The sequence below is a fragment of the Lutra lutra genome, chromosome 5 (assembly GCF_902655055.1).
Source record: "Lutra lutra chromosome 5, mLutLut1.2, whole genome shotgun sequence".
In the NCBI taxonomy this organism is placed as follows: Eukaryota; Metazoa; Chordata; class Mammalia; order Carnivora; family Mustelidae; genus Lutra; species Lutra lutra.
The window spans coordinates 75,382,524-75,403,509 of record NC_062282.1 but is presented as its reverse complement, the minus strand read 5'-3'; the positions used below and the strand labels follow the sequence as shown (position 1 = coordinate 75,403,509).

Below are 20,986 nucleotides of genomic sequence, written 5' to 3'. Positions count from 1 at the left end.
TGTCCGTTAATCTCTCAGCTCAGATGGGCTATGTTTTGTGTAGGAAAGGAAGTTTTGTTTTTCTCAAGCAGCAAATCTTAAGGACTAATCCAAGTATATATGGACCACTTAACTGCCTGGGGAAAAACTCTCAGAGGAAAAAGAGAACCTGTTGGGCAGCAGTATATTTCATCTAGAAGCCTGACTGTGTATATTCAAGTCCTAAGCCCTTCTCCTACTAGATATGTGACTTCAGACAAATTATTTCATTCCTGGGCCTCAGCTTCCTTATCTCTATAATGAGCGCAGATAATACCTAATAAGCAATAATCAGTGTTTCTTAACACACATAATGCAGCTAGAATATGGTATACACATAATAAATATGAGCTAAAGGAAGCTGTTTGCCATGTTCGCCTTAGAAGTAGACCTATCCTTAAGACTAAACAGGATTGAGGGAGGAGTTAAGATGGCAGACTAATAGCGGGACCCTGACGTTGCCTCATCCTTCAAACACAGCTAGATCAACATCAAATCATTTTGAACAAGCAGGAAATAGATCTGAGGATTAAGAAAACAATCTACACAACTGAAGGGAAATTACATGGTAGATCTGAGGTTTGGAGCCATGAACCAGAGGAGAAAAGTCATAGAACCACAAAGGGGAGGGAACCGTTTTCACAGAGTGAAGTCAGGGAGAGAGGGAGAGAGTCAGAGAGAGAGTGGCGCACACAAGGCACTGCGGTGTGGGGTTCCTGGGTCGCACTGGGAGAGATCGCTCCCCTTCCTGGAGTACATTTAGAAGTGGATATTTTGCCTCTCCAAGAACAAAAGGCCCACAGGGGAGCCAGCTAGCAGCCATTTAGCAGCAGGGGCCAGAAAGACCCTCGGAGGGCAGATAACCTGGTCTCAGCTTTTCACTGTGTCAAAATAGACTCCAGCCACCATGCCTAGGCCCCACACCATGTGATTGATTTCCTGGGACAGAATGGGGTCGGGCACAGCACTTCAAGGCTCTTCTCTGGGGAAGGGGAGCGGGTTCACACCTTGCCAAGCCCTTTAAGATTTGGAGTTTTGAATCCCAGCCACCAGCCAGAGACAAACACAGAAGAACTGTGGCACCAGGCATGTCACCATCCAGGTACAGACAGGGTGATGGCAGGGATCTGATGAAAGCCTGGGACACAGGAGAGGAGACTGTTTTTCTGTGAGAGCCTCCTGAACAGCAGTGGCCGTGAGTTCCCCCTCCCTGGAGATGAGAGGATGGGGTGATGCCATCTTCCACCCCCACTACCAGCATAATCAGACTTCAGAAACACAGCACCTCCAGTGAAGGCTGGAGTCATTTAAACCAAACCCCACCCCTCTGCCTGGCAGGGGCATCTTTACAAGGGCAGGTATGACTGTGAGCCAATTCAGCAGGCCTCTTCCCCAGAAGACCTCTGCCCCAGAAGACACCCCCAACTCATGTACCAGGTATGCTGATCAAAGAGTGCTCCAAAGAGTCAGCTTCAGTTCTGGTGGAATAGGACCAGTCTCTCTCTCTCTCTCTTTTTTTCTTTTCTTTGGTATCAGGCTTATACTTTTTTGTTTTGTTGGTTGGTTGGTTTGCTTGTTTCCTTTTCTTATTTTTTGGATTAGACTTCTTTTTCTTTTTCTTTGCTTCCTTTTTTCTTCTTTCTTTCTTATTCTTTGGAATCAGGCTAATCATTTTTGTTTGTTTGCTTGGTTTTTTGTTCCTTTCTTTTACTTTTCTCTTTTCTCGGGTCAGGGCCTTTTAAAAATTTTTTTTAATCAGGCTTAGCTTAAACAAATCAAAGCACATATAGTTTAAGTTCCAAACACTCCCCAGGGCAAGCAAGGAAGAACTATGCAGAGGGCTGACCTGTGAGAAAGAGCAACCAAAACACAACAGCAGAGTGCACAGAGCATACACTAGAAACACCTCCTGAAGCACCAAGCCCTGGTCAGTGTAGGACCCCTTCTTAATATAGTATTACTCTCACTACCAGGAAACAGAACAAGCTTTCTTGATACACAAAAGACAGAAACCTAGACATGATGACAAGAAGGAGGAATTCTCCCAGAAAGAAACATGTAGAATAAATCATAGCCAGGGATTTGCTCAAAATAGATATAAGCAATATAGCTGAATAAGAATTTAGAACAAGAGTCATAAGAATACTAACTGGACTTGAAATAAGCATACAAGATACCAGAGAAACCCTGGCTTCAAAGATAAAAGACCTAAAAACTAGGCCAAAATAAAAAATGCTGTAACTGAGATGCAAAACCAAGTAGATGTAATCACAATGAGGTGGAAGAAGCAGAGGATCCAGTAGATGATATAGAAGACAAATTTATGGAAAATAATGAAGGTGAAAAAGAAGAGGGAAATACAGATCACGAACAAAGACTGAGGGAATTTAGTGATTCCACAAAGAGCAATAATATCCATACCATAGGAGTCCCAGAAGAAGACGGGGGGGGGGGGTGTTATTTGAACAAATTATAGCTGAGAACTTCCCTATCCTGAGGAAAGAAATGGGAATTCAAGTCCAAGAGGCATTGAGAACTCCCTTCAAATTCAACAAAAACAGGTCAACACCAAGACTTACCACAGTGAAACTTGCAAAATACAAAGATAAAGAGAGAGTTTTGAGAACAGCTAGGGATAAAAGGTCCTTAACCTACAGGAGTGGGCACATAAGGTTGCAGCAGACCTGTTCACAGAAATATGGCAGGCCAGAAGAGAGCAGCATGATATATTCAACATGCTGAATGTAAAAAGTATGCAGCCAAGAATACTTTATCCATCAAGGCTGTCATTCAAAATAGAAGGAGAGAGAAAGTTTCCAAGACAAGCAAAAACTAAATGAGTACATGAATACTAAACCAGCTCTGCAAGAAATACTAAAGGGGAATGAGAATCTCCTTTCCTTTAAGCAGGAAAGAGAGTCCAAAAGCAACAAAGACTAGACAGCAACAGAGACAAGAGCAACTTTACACGTAATACAATGGCAGTAAATTCATAGCTATCAATAATTATTCTGAGTATAAATGGACTCAATGCTACAATCAAATCAGGGTATCAGAATGGACAAAAAACTGAGGCCCATCAATATCCTCAAACGAAACTCATTTTGGAGCCAAAAACACCTCCAGATTGAAAGTGAGGGGGTGGAGAACCATCTATCATGCTTATGGACATCAAAAGATAGTTGGAATAGCCACACTTATATCAGACAAACTAGATTTTAAACCAAAGATTAATAAGAGATGAAGAAGGGCACTATATCATAATAAAGGATGGCTTTATCCAACAAGATCTAACAATTGTAAATATGTCCCCAACGTGGGAGTAGCCAAATCTATAAATCAATTAACAACAAATTTAAAAAACTCATTGATAATAATACAGTAATAGTAGGGGACTTTAACACCCCACTCACAACAATGGACAGATCATCTAATCAGAAGAGCAACAAGGAAACAATGACTTTGAATGACACACTGGACCAGATGGACTTAACAGATATATTCAGAGCATTTCATCCTAAAGCAGCAGAATACACATTCTTTCTGAATGCACATGAACATTCACCAAAACAGATCACATACTGAGTCAAAAATCAGGTCTCAACCAGTACAAAAAGACTGAGATCATAACCATGCTTGTTTTCAGGTCATGACACTATGAAACTTGAAGTCAACCATAAGAAAAAATTTGGAAAAACCATAAATACATGGAGGTTACAGAATATCCTACTAAAGAATGAATGGCTTAACCAGGAAATTAAAGAAGAAATTTAAAAAAAAAAATACACGGAAGCAAATGAGAATTAAAACACAACAGTCCAGTCCAAAACCTTTGGGATACACCAAAGGTAGTCACAGAGGGAAGTATGGGGCAATAGAAGTCTCCCTCAAGAAGCAAGAAAAGTTTCAAATACACAGTTTAACCTTAAGTCTAAAAGAACTGGAAAAAGAACAACAAAGCCTAAAATCAGCAAAAGAAGGGAAATAATTAAGATTTTTCAGAAATAAATGACACAGAAATCGAAAAAACTGTAGCACAGATCATGAAACTAGGAGACGGTTCTTTGAAAGAATTAATAAGATTGATAAACCTCTAGCCAGATTTCTCAAGAAGAAAAGAGAAATGACTCAAATAAATAAAATCATGAATGAAAGAAAAAAGATCATCAACACCAGAGAAATACAATTATAAGAGAATATTATGAGCAATTACCTGCCAACAAATTGGACAATCTTGAAAAAACGGATAAATTCCTAAAAACTGGAAACTGAAACAGGAAGAAATAGAAAATTTGAACAGACCCACAAACAGAAAAGAAACTGAATCAGCAATCAAAATTCTCGCAACAAACAAGAGTCCAGGGCCACATGACTTCCCAGCAGAATTCTACCAAACATTTAAAAAAGAATTAATACCTGTTCTTCTGAAACTCTCAAAAATTAAAAATTGAAGAAAACTTCCAAATGCATTTTATGAGACCACCATTACCTTGATTTCAAAACCAGACAAAGACCCCACTAAAATGGAGAATTATAGACCAATATTCCTGATGAACATGAGTACAAAAATTCTCAACAAGATATTAGCTAATTGAATCCAACAGTACATTAAAAGGATTATTCACCACAATTAAGTGGAATTCATTCCTGGGCTGCAAGGGTGGTTCAATATCTGCAAATCAATCAACATGATACACCACATTAATAAAAGAAAGGATAAGAACCATATGAAACTCTCAATAGATACAAAAAAGCATCTGAGAAAATACAGCATCCTTTGTTGATAAAAACCCTCAAGAAAGTAGGGATAGAAGAAACTTACCTTAACATCATAAAGGCCATAAATGAAGGATCCACAGCTAATATCATTCGCAATGGGGAAAACTGAGAGCTTTTCCCTTGAGTGCAAGAGCATGACAGGATGTCCACTTCCAACCATTGTTGTTCAACATAGTACTGGAAGTCCTAGCCTAGCAATCAGACAATGGAAAAAAATAAAAGGCATCCAAAAAGGCAAGGAAGAAGTTAAACTTTCACTCTTTGTAGATGACCAGAAAGACTCCACCGAAATTGCTAGAATTGACACATGAATTCAGCAAAGTCGGAGGATATGAAACCAACGTACAGAAATCTGTTGCATTTCTATATAGCAACAATAAAAGCAAAAGAAAGACAAATATCAAGGCATCAATTCCATTTACAATGGCATCAAAAACACCTAAGATACCTAGGAATAAACCTAACCAGAGATAAAAGATCTGTACACCGAAAACTGTAATTTCTTATGAAAGAAAGTGAAGAAGACATAAAGAAATGGAAGAACAGTCCATGCTCATGAATTGGAAGAATAAATATTGTTAAAATGTCTATACTACGCAAAGCTCTCTACACATCCAATGCAATCCCAATAAAAATAACACCAGCATTTTTCACAGAACCAGAAGAAACAATTCTAAAATTTGTATGGAGCCAGAAAAAACCTGAATAGCCAAAATAATGTTGAAAAAGAAAAGCAGAGTAGGAGGCATCACAATTCTGGATCCTTAAGCTGTCTTACAAAGCTGTAATCATCAATAGAGTATGATAATGGCAAAACAGACACACGGACCGATGGAACAGAATATAGAACCCAGAAATGGACCCACAACTGTATGGTCAACTATTTTCAACACAACAGGAAAGATTATCCAATGGAAAAAAGATAGTTTCCTCAACAAACAACTATTTTCAACACAACAGGAAAGATTATCCAATGGAAAAAAGATAGTTTCCTCAACAAACAGCATTGGGAAAACCAGACAGGAACATGCAGAAGAATGAAACTGGACCACTTTCTTTCACCGTACACAAAAATAAATTCAAAACGGATGAGAGACCTAACTGAGAGACAGGAAACCTTCAAAATCCTAGAGGAGAACACAGGTAGTAACCTCTTTAACCTCAGCCTTAGCAACTTCTTTCTAGACACACCTCCAGAGGCAAGAGAAGAAACAAAAGCAAAAATGAATTATTGGGATTTCATCAAGATAAAAAAGCTTCTGCACAGAAAAGGAAACACTAAAAAGCAACCAAGAGAAGGGGAAAATGTATGTGAAAATGACATATTCCATAGGGTTGGCATCCAAAATCTATAAAGAACTTATCAAACTCAACCCTCCAAAACCAAATAATCCAGTTTAAGAAATGGGCAGAAAACAGGTACAGACACTTTTCTAAAGAAGACACCCAAATGACTAACAGACACATGAGGAGATACACAGCATCACTCAGCACCAGAGAAACAGAAATCAAAGCCACAATGGTACCACCTCACACCTGTCAGAATGGCTAAATTTAACAACTCAAGACATAACAGATGTTGAAGAGGATGTGGAAAAAGGGAACCCTTTTCCACTTTTGGTGGGATTGTAAACTGGTGCAGTTACTCTGGAGAACAGTATGGATGTTCCTCAAAAAGTTAAAAGTAGAACTACCCTACAATCCAGCAATTACACTACTAGGTATTTACCCAAAGGAAACAAAAATGATGATTTGAAGGGGAACATGTACCCCTATGTTCACAGCAGCACTACCAACAATAGCCAAATTATGGAAAGTGCCAAAATGTCCATCAACTAATGAATGGATAAAGAAGATATTACACACACACACACACACACACACACACACACACACATGGATATTATGCAGTGATCAAAAGAATGAAATCTTGCCATCTTCAATGACATGGATGGAACTAGAAAGTATTATGCTAAGCAAAATAAGTCAGTCAGAGAAACACAAATATATGATTTCACTCATACGTGGAGCTTAAGAAACAAAACAGGTGAACATAGGGGAAGGGAAGGAAAAGTAAAATAATATAAAAACAGATGGAGGCAAACAATAAGACATTCTTAAAGACAGAGAACGAACTGAGGGTTGCTGGAGGGGCAGTGGGTGGGGGGGATGGGCTAAATGGGGATGGGCATTAAGGAGGGCACTTGATAAAATGAGCAGTGAGGATTATATGGAAGTGATGAATCACTAAATTCTACTCCTCAACCCAATACTATACTACATATTAATTACCTTGATTTTAAATTAAAAACAAAAGACTAAACCAAGATCTCTCAACCTCAGTACTACTGTATATTTAGTCAATATTTTGCTGGGGGCACCATCCTGTGCCTTATAGGATAGTTAGCACCATCTCTGGCCTCTACTCATGAGATGCCAGTACCACTCTCCTCCCATGCTGTATCAACCAAAAATGTCTCCAGATATTCTCTAATGCCCCTGAGGGAATAGTGGGGACACAAGCATCCTGTGTGGAGAATCTCTGGGATAGTTTTCAGAATCTAGGCCATAACCCCTTACCTATAAACCCTAAGGGCAGGGATTATAGTTCTCAAGGATGTATCCCATCTCTCTAGACCAAATTCAAGGTTAGATCTCTCTAAAACTAAATTCTGAAACTTAGCTTCATGGTGAAACCACTTGAGAGCTTTATTAGAGAACACCAATGTTGGTGCCCCACCCAGAGAGTTTCTAATCCAATTCTGTGTGGGAGCCCAGAGAAGGTGTTTTTTAAAAGCTCTCATGATTCTAGCTTTTGGAAAGACTGAGCTCCTGGAAGATGGGACCCATCGTCATCCATCTTGGTCTCTGAAGACAGAAAACAGTACTCACCCTGCACATTAAATGTACATACAGGGTATTACTCCCTGCTGAGCAAATGAACAGACAGGCATAAAGTGCAAAGTCATAGGCTTTAATCCTTCTCCACTAACTGTAATTCCCCTTGTGATTATAAATGCTCATAACAGAGTTCAACTGCTATTCCATGCTGGCCTCAAAGTAAGAGGCCACCACCCCCATTTTTTTTCTATTGCTGACCTGGCTCACTATAGGGTTGGAACTCTGTAAGAGAACTCTTACTATCTTAAAAAACCCTAACACTGGTTCTGGCCTGGTAGTCTTAGGGATGGAGCAGAGAGATGGGTGGCTGCTAGGACACCCCAGACAGTCAGAGAGAGAACATGCAGCCTTTACCCTCCAAAAGTAAGCTCAGATCACTGACTGTTTCACGGTGGATCTCAGGATTGCTCCCTCCTCTTACTAGCCAGAGTTGATGGCCTGCCCCCACACCCTGCCAGGCTCAGTTTTAAGAGGGAAAAACAGAGCACATGATACCTCCTCTCTGCCCTTCCTCAGGCCTGCTATCAATCATCTGACACAACTTCCTCTAAAGAGCAGATACTACTATGCTTTTGCAAAAAGGATTTCAGATCCTCAAAGCATGGGCTGTCACAACAGGATAGAAAGCTACTGCCTTTTGGTTATTTTGCTGCCTTTTGTTCAGCTCTTTCACTATATAAATATTTGCACAAAAGGATAATCTTTTAAAGCATTTTCTTCTTCTTGGTTATCATGTTTCCTAGGCTACCTGGCCTTAGCTTTTCTGACTATCCTGATATTCATCATGTGCTGCATTTGTTAAAATAGTCTGAGTGTGATTATTATTACATCCAGCTTTGGAGGTTAACAAGAAGAAGGGAATCAGAGGAGCATTCAAGGGAGAAACATAAATCCCCAGCGCCTCCAAGAAACAGATGCAAATCAGATGCATTTACTAGCCTGAAGTGGAAAGAACAGCAAGAGCCATTTTCAAATTGTCACTTTTATCCCAGAGTCAAACAGATCTTAGAAATTATAGTTCCCCCAAGGACCTGCGACTAACTCCAGTAATTAAGCTAAAGACCAACTCTCATTATTTCTGTACTAAATGCTCATATATGGATTCAGAGTCTTAATGAGCATTTGATCTTTTATATATTCCTTCCATTATGTACCATAATGCATTATTCTTTTATTAACATTCATCTGCCTAAGGTCACTTGCAAATTCCTTGATGGAAGGGGAGTTTTGTAAGTATAATTATGGATGAAAATCTTGGCCAAATAGAGATCATTTCACTTAAATAGTCGAATTGTACCTAAAAGACTGGAGTAGCCTCCAACTGGTCTTCTTCCTCTGGTCTCTCTCTCTCCTCCTCCTGCACACAAACACACACAAGCAAACAAAAGTTACAGAATTTTTTAAAGTAATCAGATTGTGTTATGCCCCATTCACATCTTCCATCTAAAAGTGAACAAGACAGGTACAGCCCCTGCCCCGAGGGAACTCACAGTCTAATAATTAGCACTACGAGAAGCAGAGCCTGTGATAAATGTTCTTGTGTAAGTGAGTGACCTCAGAAGAATCCTGCCATGAAGGGGCAGAAGTTGGAGAAGTTGGAGCTAAGAAGTGGCTTCAGTGAAGCCTAACTTCAGGCACATCTCGTGGGAGAGCTCAGGAGTGTGAGTAGCACTACATTCGTGCCCCGTATTGAAGACAGGGGCATCTGTATCAGTAAGTCATTACTTGCAGGCTATCCCCAAGGCAGACATAACCTCCTAGGCATTTCTGGGCAAAGCAGCTCCCATTGGTGGAGGTAAATTTCTGAAGAAGGATGTATCAGTGAGCTCTAAACAACCAACACACCCAGAAGCTGAGGATGTGTATGCCTAACTTATAAAGGGATCTAGGCAGGCCACCAACAACATCCTCTTGCCCTTAAAGTACTTAAAATCCAAACTACTAACCATGGCCTACAAGATGATGCATGGCCTGGCCTTTCTCTCTAAATTCACCTTGCACCAAGCTCACTCCTGTTCACTGATCTCCAACTACACTGCTTGGTTTCCTGTCCCTTCAACATTCCACACTAGTTCCCAACCCAGAGAACTTATGGATGGATCCCTCTCCCTCAAATATTTGCTGGCCAGATCTTCCTCATTGTTCAAAACTCAGATATAATTATAACAATTATCTCCTTCTCAGAGTGACCCTCCTGATCATCCTATATGAATGTGGTCACCACGTTGCTCCCTCCCTCACTGGCTACTCTCCATCCCAGTACCCTCTTTTATAGTAAATGTCTGTTTACTTGTTTACTGTTTATTTCCTCCAACACACTAGACTTTGCAGAAGCAGCTCACCACTGTATCCCTAGCCTACAGCAGACCCAAGCAAACAATAGATTCTCAAAATTATTTACTCATTAAATGACTAAATAAATTAATGAAACATGCCTGAGTTTTCTCCCAGCTTTAATTTTTCTGAAATACAATAAAATCACATGTTGTGGATGAAATGCATTCCTAAAAATTAAGGGTTCTCTTGAGGATCAAATAATATAAATAGAAAAGTAGCCCACAATGTGCTACTGGATATCAGTCATTATTTGTCTCATTCTTGAACTCATAACTATTTGCACTGAGTCTGTGGAAAAACTCAGATCATCACTGAAAGCCTTCTTTTATTAAAAAAAGAAAGAAAGAAATAGCACTTAAATATAAAATACCACTGTTTGACTGACAAAGTTAGTAATATTTTGGTCTCCAAAACTGAATCCTGAAGAAATTACCAATTTTTTACTTTAAAAAAAAAACCCATTTGATGTATCACTTGACTATTTGCTTGCTTCCCTTCTGATAGGTATTAGCTCTTTCTGAACAGGCAGAATTACAAGTTGAAGGGGGAGGAGACAAATCATGTGACACCTATTATCAGCTGAATCTGTGGACATTAGAAAGTAAGACCCAGTCCCTGCCATCAGGAGCTTACATCCTAAAGGGCTACAGAGACCTGTATCTAGTCCTTTGACCAACAAAGGAAGGAAAGATTAGCTCAGGCAAAAATGATGTGGGAAGCCTGTAAGGAAGAAGAGGAGGTAGCTTCTGAGTCAGATGTAAAAGATATGTCAGAGCTCAAAATAAAAGGAGAATGAAGATCTTCCAGACAAGGAAATTGGGGGAAAGCACAAAGGTATGACAATGTTTGGAGAATTACAGATGGTCAGGGTGACGGCATCTGGGAAGGGAGGAGGCTAGGGAGGAAGGGGCAAAATGGGGGTGGGGCTGGGGACCAGGAGCCTGGGGTTGTAGGGCCAGATGTGCTGGGCTGTAGATATGTGCTGAAACATACAGGCTTCATTCCATAATGGAAATGGAATCCATGACGCTGTCTTCACAGTTTCTCTCTATACTCTTATTACACAAAGAGCCTAACAATAGGAAAAATTTTAAAAAGGAAAAGAATAATCTACAATCATATGTTCATATGTCAATTGTTTCCATTTGCTTACATTCCTCCAATTATTTCCCATACGGAGACTTGTATTTACATACTTAAAGCTATGTGGTAAATAATTCTGTGGTGTGATTCACCTAGCATTAGAAGGTAAACATTTTTCTCTTTTTGTCAATAATTATTATTTTTATGCCAGGATTCATGTATCAGTGTTTATATCTTGTCTACTGATGAACATTCGCTTTTCTCTTAGATTGATATTTTATTATTATCTCCATACGTATCGCTTTCTTTCCTTCTTTTAGTTATTTCCTAAAATTGAGTTTCTGAGAGTGAGGCTTCTGGGTAAAAGGACACAAATATCTGTGAAACACTGCAAAATTATTTTATTTATTTTATTAAAAAACACTGCAAAATTATTTTTCCGAAGGGCTACACTATTTTTTTAGTATCAATAGTTTTATATAACTGGTTTCATCAGTACTTTGTAAGCATTAGATATTATTAGCATTTTTCCCTCTAATTTAGTAGATGTAAAATACTGTCTTATGCATATTTTAAAGTGAATTTCTCTAGTCATTAGGCACGTGAGCATTTTCTATGTGAAATCCCCCCACCCATGGCCACTCACTACATACCACCACCAATATCCTTCAGTGTGTGCGTACTGGAGCCATACGAAGGGCTCTTATGCAATACAGAACTTTTTACACAGTTGGGGCCAAGTCATGACTATGGGGCTATGTCATGACTATAGGTAGGCTTGCTTCCATAAGACAGTTCACGTAGCAGGGAGAATGGAAACTAGCTAAGATGCAACTAAAGGACTCCAGTGGGAGGTGATGAGGGCCTGAAGCAAGGTGGTAGCTATGTTTATGAAAAGGAAGAAGAATCTGTAGAACTGGTTTTTTTGGACACAGAAAATAGGATTTTGCAGTCCAGGGCACAAATCCAACCTAGAAGATTCTGTGGAGTCTGGCCTACCAACACAACCACTGGACAAAGTATATTACTGGGATCCCTAAATGGCCCTAACAGAGACTTCATTTAGGGGACAGAGGGGATAGGAGGGCATTTCGGAGCCTGGGGGACTTTGTGGTGGGATGAGGCAGTGTAGGGTCCTGGGCCCACATGGAGGGGAGAAGGACTGGACAGGGACAAAGAGAGAATGAATCAGGACTCAAGAGAGATGCTCAGAAAGAACACACAGAGTAATTCTCTTTCAGGGTGCCAGCCCTGCCCCATTCTTCATGTGCATGCCGCATCTCATAGCCTCAGCCATGGATCCCCATACTAATGATGAAGGAAATAAGGCCCAGAGAGGGGAAGCAACTCTCCCAAAGTTATGCAACTGGTAAGAAGTAGAAGAGGAACTCTAATAACTTACATCCCTGGTCTTAAAGCCTCTGTTCTTAGCTACCACTCTGTGTTGGGACCAGGGGATGAAGACCAGCTCCCTCTGCCTAGCAGGTTGCCAGAAGAATTCCCAAAGGGAAGAGGTGGGGGAGTAAGTGAACCCACAGAGCTGAGTGGTCCTGCTCAATCCATAAGCCCTATGCATGAAGGCAGAGCAGTGCCAGAAAGTAGAGAAGGGGTCTGGCTATAGATACTAACGCAGCCAAGATCCTCAGAGATACATAACCTCTCACCAGATCCTCAATAACCCCTTCTTCTCCAGTTTCCTCAGATTATTTTCAGGGGATGCGAAACAGTACTTGGTTTTCTAATAAAGACCTTCATTCAATGAGCAAAAAGGAAATATTAAAATGTTCACTAATTTGGAAGTGGCTTTCAGTAACCATCAGGTTGAAATTTAGTGATATTAAGGTCTGTTAGGGAGGATTTATAAAGACAAAGTTCCAGCAAGCTAATCTATTAGCACCAGTTTTAGATCATTTGTTGATAATAGACCACTACCCCAAGAAAACAGTGTTCTATGAGGGTGGGGGACACACATGGATACATATTCTATTGTAATTGGTTATTATAAGCATTGCACATATATGCACAACCATATAACATGGTTGTTAAAGCCTTCTTCCTGAAATAAATGAATCCTTCCCAGAAAATCAAAGACTGCACATTTCTGCTGAAAACCAGGTCTTTCAACATGATGTGAATCATGCTGAATCTTTTCTGAGTGGAGTAGTGGTTCGAATCATGAGCTCTGGGGTGAAACAGCCTGGAGTCACTTTAGGCAAATCCCTTAACCTTATTTTTCCTTCATCTCTTAAAGTGGGGGCAATAATACTCGCTTATAAAGTCCTGGAACATAGTAAGTACTGGATAAACGTGAGCGGCGAGCACATTACAAATGCTACCTTCCAGAAATTATTCTGACCCGGAGCAGGTAGTAGTTAAGGGACTGGCTACATATTAACTGGGTGGCATCACAAATGTTCAGTAAATGTTGCCTCCTAACATTACTTTTTCTAAGCCATGTGAAATCTGACCCAGCATCTCCTACCCAGGCTGCGGGGAAATCCTATCTCAGTCACTCTGGGGCATCCTCGTCTGTCCCACCACAGTCCTGAAAACTCACCTGTGTACCCAAAGGAGAGCTCTTGGCCTGTCCACTTCTCCTTGGGGACACCTGCTGCCTTTAGTATGCACTGATCACCATCTGCACAAGCTATAGCTCCATCTAATTCATTCAACAGTGTGGTTTTGAACCATACTGTTTTGGTGGTTTTCGCACTTTCTCTGTCCCAAATAGTGTAACAGGTGTTGGGAATACGATAAAACAAAACACACAAGATTGCCTTCCCTCAAGGAGCTTCCAATGAAGCAGGATCTGTGAGCCAGGCTACTGCTGGGACCCTCCCCTTCCACAAAGAAGCCCCTTGGCATTGGATCGATACCCCCAGTATTTTAGAATGACCCCTATCTGGTGGTCCTTCTACCTCTGGGGCAGAGTTCAAATGCAATCTGATGTTTACACCCCACAGAAAACTCACAGAGGCCTCTTCCTTCTTCTCATCTCAGGAAGCATCTCTCCAGTACCAGATACCCTCCTCCACCCCTCCCTTTCACTGGGCCTTGACCCCCCAATAAACCCACTATGTGGCCTTTGGAACCATCACAAAAACCCCAAGATACTGTGTACTTCCTCCTGAGCCAGGACTACCTTGCTCACAGAACCCTCCTGTCCTCCTCCTCAGAAGGTAGAAGGCAAAACACCACTCATTCTGCCGGGATGACCCTTCAGCTGGAAAAACATGATGGGCTCATCTTCAGGGCAGGTTATTCAGACATCTAGCAATGCAGAGGGGATCAAGGCAGGGACATCTAAAGCTCAGTGGGCAGGAGGTGGCATCTGGGTTACAGAGCTGTCAGAAGGGAGGAAGACACAGAATGGACTCTTGGGTCTGATTAGCAAAGGAAATTAACGTGATTTTGAGAGAGCAATTGCAGCAGAGTTCAGGGGCCAGATTTCAGATAGACCAATGGCAGGAGGGTAGGTCAAGAATGCAGGTGACAGTCAGCTGTGATTAAGAGGGACACTTCTTCCTCTGTGAAGAAGAGAGAAAGAGCATCCCAGCAGAGAAGAGGTGAAAGCTGTGGAGGGAGCTCCTGCCCGGCTACCCCAGGGAAAAGGAGGCAAGACAGAGTACTGGGGCCTGAAAGTGAATGGATGCGTGCAATTTATCTTCTCGTGCACAGAACTTACTGGCTCAAAAAAACAACAAATAATTTTATCTGGTTATAATTCTGTGGGTCAGGAAATCTGGCATGGCTCAAGGGAGAAGTTCTTATGGCCACAGTGCCATCAGCTGGAGTCATTTGCTCAGTTGTATTCAATTGGTGGTTATGCTGCAATGGAAGATTCCAGAAGGCTTCACTTAAATGTCTGGCACCTGAATGCCCTTTTATATAGTCTTGGCTGATTGGTTGGTCTCTCTCTCTCTCTTCCCCTCTTCTTCTCTTTCTGTCTCTCTCCCCATCCCCCTGCCCCACCCCACGGGCTATGTGGCACTCCCTAACAGTACAGTGATCTTAGGGAACTCGTCTCTTACAAGGCAGTTGCCTTTAAAGAGGGAGCTTCCCCTGGAGTGAGGGGAGATGCTGAAGATCTCCAAGGTCCAGTCTTGGAAAGTTCGGTGGCTTCACTTCTGCCACATTCTACTGATCCAAACAGATCACTGAGAACTAGCCCAACCTCAGCAGCAGTAGAAAGAGACCCCACCTCTATCACATTGCTGAATATGTGAGATGGAAGATATTGCTGTCACCATCTTTAAAAATGTCTTATTATACCCCAGGTGGAAAAAAGAGTTCGAGTTCCTATTTGGGGTGGGGGGGTTACACGGTAGTTAAGGAGATGAGCTGGAAGATTCATTCATTCACTAACTCAACAAATATTGAGAGCCTACTATGTACTGGACCCTGTTCTGAGTACTATGGATACAATGCAATAAAAAAAATTCCTTTGCCCTTATGGACCTGACATTCTAGGGCAGTAACAGACAATAAATGTATAGTATAAATTCTGGCGGCTGCTGAGTGATATAAAGCTAAATAAAGCCAGATGAGAGAGAGCAAGGGACTGTTTGGTAGGCAGAGAGAAGACTTCTATTTTGACCAGGGCACTCAAGTGAAGCCTTAGTATGTTTCAGGAAGGGTAAGGAGGCTAGTGGGGCTTCATCACACTGAGAAAAAAGGAGAGTGTCAGGTTGGAAGTACTCAAGAAACAGGTTATCAAAAATCTCAGAGACATGGGAAGAAATGTTCTTTTTCTCTATCCATAGCGGGTAATCATTGGTCTGGCCTCTTGTCCAGATGAAAGTGGCTCACCAGTTTCACTGGTCCCTTCTCTGTTCTTGGGGAGTTGAGGAGAGGGGAGATTACAGAATCCACCATCATTCTTGCACCCTCTGACTCATCCTCGGGTCACTAGGCTTCTCCTCAGGATTCTCAGAGCTTGGGGTAGTGTCTTTACTATATGTTTGACATTATAGCAAGTAGAATCTATCAAATTTGGCCCGGAAAAAATATAAAAAGAATTCTGTGAAGCTCCAGATGGCTTTATAAATTAAATTAAACTCACAACTGGCCCAGAAACTTTCCTCATTATAATTACATTATTGATCATTAACATTTAAAGGAGCTGCAAACAGAACCCTGGATATCACAATAAATTATCATCGTCTGCTGGGCAGGTTCCATGAATCAGGTGCCTCTGGAGCCTTTTAAGACTGTCTGATGCTGTAATTTCAATGATGTTGTTCTGCTCTTTGGTAAGTGGGAGTGCAGCAGGGGGAGAAGCAGGGACAAGTGTGTGTGCACATACAATCTACATCATGGGCTTCTGGCCCATAAATCTACAAATAAAAGAAAGACTGTTACAACTCTTGCTAGCTCCTAAGGCATCCTGTTCCTCTGAGGCATGCTTAGTCTCCATCTTAGGGTGATGCTAGACTCCTGAGGGGCTCCTATCTTCCACTGCTCCCCAAAAGACATCCTACCTCAAGCTACCTGTATTTCTCCTGACATACCAGGCTCTGAATAACAATAACAATCTATTAAGTGCTTAATCTGTGCCCTTCACCATACCAAGTGTTTTGATTGCGCTCAGTCACTGCACTTTCAATATCTTCATCCTCATTGTCCAGTGAAAAAGATCTGACTGAGAGGCAGAGTCAAGATTTAAAACAGGATCTATCTGACTTTGGAGCTCCAAAATCTTTGCAACTCCTTCTCTTTAGCATGACCTTCCTGACTCTCTTGATAGCCTGCTAATAGGCTACGCAGCTCAACTTAAGAAACCTTCCTCCTCTAGAAAGCCTTCCCTCACTGTCCCTCCACGTCCCTTCTTGGGATGGGTGCTTCTTCTCTGCTCTTTCATGGCATCCTGATCTAAACCCTGCTATAGCACTGACTGAGCTACAGTGAATTTGCCTGCTGACCTGTCTCCCTGACTAGACTTTGAGGGTCATGAAAGCCAGAACATTATTTTTAACTTTTATGTTCCTGGTATCTGGCTCAGTGGGTATTTTCCGGATGGATGGATGGATAAATGATGGCTGGCTGGCTGGCTGGCTGGCTGGACAGAAAGACAGATGTAAATACATGCATACACAGATGTGACCTTAAACATACCACAGTCATTTATAAGACTCAGTTTCTACTTCTGAAGAATATGAACATTCTTAAAGAAGGAAAAAATGTGACAGCCATGAGCTGATTAAAAACCAGCACTCAAAGTAAGACTAAAATTAACCCATCAAGAACTTTTATTTATATTTATATATATATATATAAACATATATATAAACTTATATGTGTGTATGTATATATATATATATATAAACATATATATAAACTTATATGTGTGTATGTGTATATATATACACACACACACACACACACACACACACACACACAAGAACTTTTATATTTATGTGTGTGTCTTAGCGGTTGACACCTGAATGACAAGGAGGACTACTGCCTCTTCAAATACTAAACAGAAGTGTCAAGAGGACCTTTGCATTGGTTGCTGAATATTCATACCCGTCATTTGACATGTAAGAATGACATCCAGCAGTCACCTGCATGACCAGAACATGCCTTCGCCAGAAATAAACACTGCATGTTTCCCAGTGTTTAGGGAGTGACAAATATGCACATTTCCCAGAGAAGTGAAAGGAGCAACTGGGAGCCTGGGTGACAGAGAAGGCACCAATACTACGAGAAAAAGAAAGCAACCTGTACTAAGTAGCTGGCTAAGGTATGTGCCAGGATCTCTGTCAAGTAACAATGTCCCTTAAGGTATTGGATGACAGAAATGGGAAATGTGAAATCGAGAATTAGGAAACATCCCTTAAAAGTTGCCTGCGTGCTAGTAATTCTAGAGAATTATGGTAGTTACTGGGGAGAGGGCGTTCATCATAAATAACCCCTATTGTTTGCATAAGGCCCAGAAGTACGTGAGAAGGAACTTGAACACTGTCTACATTAGGGTTAACTTTGTTGACCAGGCTGGTGCTGGAAAGAAGAAGAGCAGGAAATAAGGTTAATGTTATGGAAAGACAGAGAGAAAAACTCCCAGAAGTAAGGATACGTCTGGACAAAACGTGAACATAGGGGTGAGGTGGAGTTCTGAGTTCAATATGAGGCAGTCCTCAGATCCTCCCTGACCTCCACATAAGCCAAGCTGAGCTAGCTGTATGTAGGGAACTGAGAGTACTGGCTCAGGATCTCACACCTCTGCTTTTGGGAGGCTAACTCATGTAGTCAAATAGAGGTAAAATGAGTAAGACAAGTAATCCTCCACTTGAAGTCCTCAAAGCAGAATTACACAGAGAAACTGTGGAACAATGGAAGGCATTAATTCACCCTGGGCATCAGTTCCAGTGACTCTATTGGAGGAGTGCCCTGCAGAAAAGATGGTCATGAGAAGGTACAGGCATTTCTGGGGTAGACAGATGGAGATGTGGAGATAGGCATGATGGTGAGCAAGGGGTCATGTGTGCCGAGAAAGTGGATGGCCCACACACCGGAAAGGCATTCAAGGTCCTGAAGAATTCAGCACCCACTACCATGTGGGAGCCCAAGAGACCAGCAGCAGAGCTGCAGGAGAAAGTCCCTAAGAGCAGAAAAGAGGGCAAAGGACTAGACACACTCCAGAGACATGGAGCAGTGCAGGAGACTTCAATGCAAGCAGAAGGGCAGAAGAGGGAGCGGATGGTGGGACAGCCAGCACAGGGGTACAGAGACGCAACAGGAGGTGTGCCTGTGCATTGACTCAGCCACCTGGGGACATTTCAGAAGACATTTAGTATCTGAATCAAGGAGAGGGGGAGGCCGTCATAAGAAAATTCTTGCCAATCAGCCTGAAAGGGCCTTGAAACATCAGGATATGGGAATTCACAAGCTCCCCCAAGGCAAAGGCCTTGACCATCTTGCATACTGCTGTATTCTCTGGGCCTGAGGTGCTTGGCACCCGCAGCAATCAACATTAACTATCTGTCTGGTGGGGAGATAGATGGATGTGTGTCTACCCATGGGACTGTCTGTGCTCATCAGCTGACAAGGCCCACAACATTCAGGTCACTTACCTGGTAGTATTTCAATGTTCAGGTCTCATACCAAGATACTGGTAATAGTCACATTTTATAAGTGTTGAAAACTCAGAAGTTAACATTTTAGAAAGTTTGAATTTTAAAAGAAACTAAATCCTGAGTATATTTTAAGTGCAAACTATATATACGAATAAAAGCATCAAGTAAAAATAAAACATGGGCAAAAAACACATTAAACATACATGAGCATTATAATATAAATTCATAAAAGATGAAGTCAACTTTAAAGTGTGATTTTAAAATAATTACATTAAGCGGGGCACCTGGGTGGCTCAGTCAGTTAAACTTTCAACTCTTGATTTCAGCTCAAGTCGTGATTTCAGCTCAAGTCGTGATCTCAGGGTTGTGAGGTTGAGCCCCCCATTGGGCTCCACACTGGGTGTTGAGCCTGCTTAAGATTCTGTCTCCCTCTGTACCCCACCCAACTCTCATGCAAGCATGTGCCCTCTTTCTCAAAAAACAAACAAAAATATATAATAATAATTCCATAAAGATAAAATGTGAAGTGTGATTTTAAAAAGGAAAGCATATCTATACATCATCGCTGAAATATATGCATCCACACTTCTCTGAAACACAAACTTGAAAGATTTGGTATCGTCAAGTCATAAGTCAACTCCAGATAACTCCCTCTGATTCATTCATCTGTAACTGGCCTAATATTTTAGTAGATAATTTGATAAAAGGCATTTTGAAAAATGTATGACCACCCCACTCTACTACCTACCACTAGTTCCATCAACCTAGGACTAGAATTTTTGCTTTGGTTAAAAGCTGTGTTTTCTTTTTTTTTTTTTTAAGGTTTTATTTATTTGACAGAGAGAGAGATCAGATCAGCAGAGAGGCAGGCAGAGAGAGAAAAAGGAAGCAGGCTCCCTGCTGAGCAGAGAGCACGATGCAGAGCTTAATCCCAGGACCCTGAGATCATGACCTGAGCTGAAGGCAGAGGCTTAACCCACTGAGCCACCCAGGCGCCCCTAAAAGCTGTGTTTTCTATTTCAACAAAGAATGTCCAGTCTTTGTCTTCCTTTATTTAATTAAATATAGATGCAAATTTCCTGTATCAGTATCAGTACCTTTAAATATATGTTCTCCTTGTTGATAAAGTCTTTGAACTAGAGTAAGAATCATTTTTGCAAAAAAAAAAAAGTTAAATCAAATTTCTTCCTCTTACCATGAAATCTGTAGATGAATATTCTATAAGTGAGCATAACTTTAACTCATTAAAAAATTAATTCTTGATAAAATTCTTTGGACAGGGCTTAACATAGAAATAATTTATATTTCTGACTTTTATTACAAAAGTAAAATATTACACCAGTAAAAAAACAAACAAACAGTAATTCTGGCACTTAAAAATTGAACTATAAACCAAAAACTGAACTGTATTTCCTGAACCTTGAAAATTCCTTTGAGTTATGCATGATTACGGTCATTTTATAGATGGAGAAACTGAGACCTGAGAAGGTGAGCCTCTCTGTCCCTCACTCATCAGTGGTAGAGCCAAGACTGGCATCAGATGGGCTGACCAGAAACCTGTGCTCGTTCCATGACCCCCTGAATCTCTGTACCCAAGGGACAGCAAAGCCCCCAGGAAAGGTCTGCAGAGTTGGGGATTCAACTTGGGAACATTATTCAGTCAGAACTCAGGCTCAGAAAATTATCTGAAACTACAGCTCTTCTGGTAAGATGGCAGTGTCAGGTGGGACTTGGCAAGAGACCCAAGATACTAATGAGGTCCTCCGCAAAGCGGTTTTTTGCCCAGAGTCTGT

At 41.2% G+C, this 20,986-nt stretch overlaps 1 protein-coding gene and 1 long non-coding RNA gene across 2 annotated transcripts in view; one reads left to right on the top strand and one right to left on the bottom strand.

The window, feature by feature from the left end:
* Positions 1–9,060, bottom strand: part of LOC125100957 (uncharacterized) — a 323,574-nt gene extending 314,514 nt beyond the window's left edge. Inside the window, exon 1 of the long non-coding RNA XR_007127712.1 lies at positions 8,996–9,060. This is a non-coding gene — a long non-coding RNA (uncharacterized LOC125100957). The remainder of the gene's footprint in view (positions 1–8,995) is intronic.
* Positions 1–20,986, top strand: part of TRPC7 (transient receptor potential cation channel subfamily C member 7) — a 146,456-nt gene that overhangs the window by 60,200 nt on the left and 65,270 nt on the right. The window lies entirely within an intron of this gene.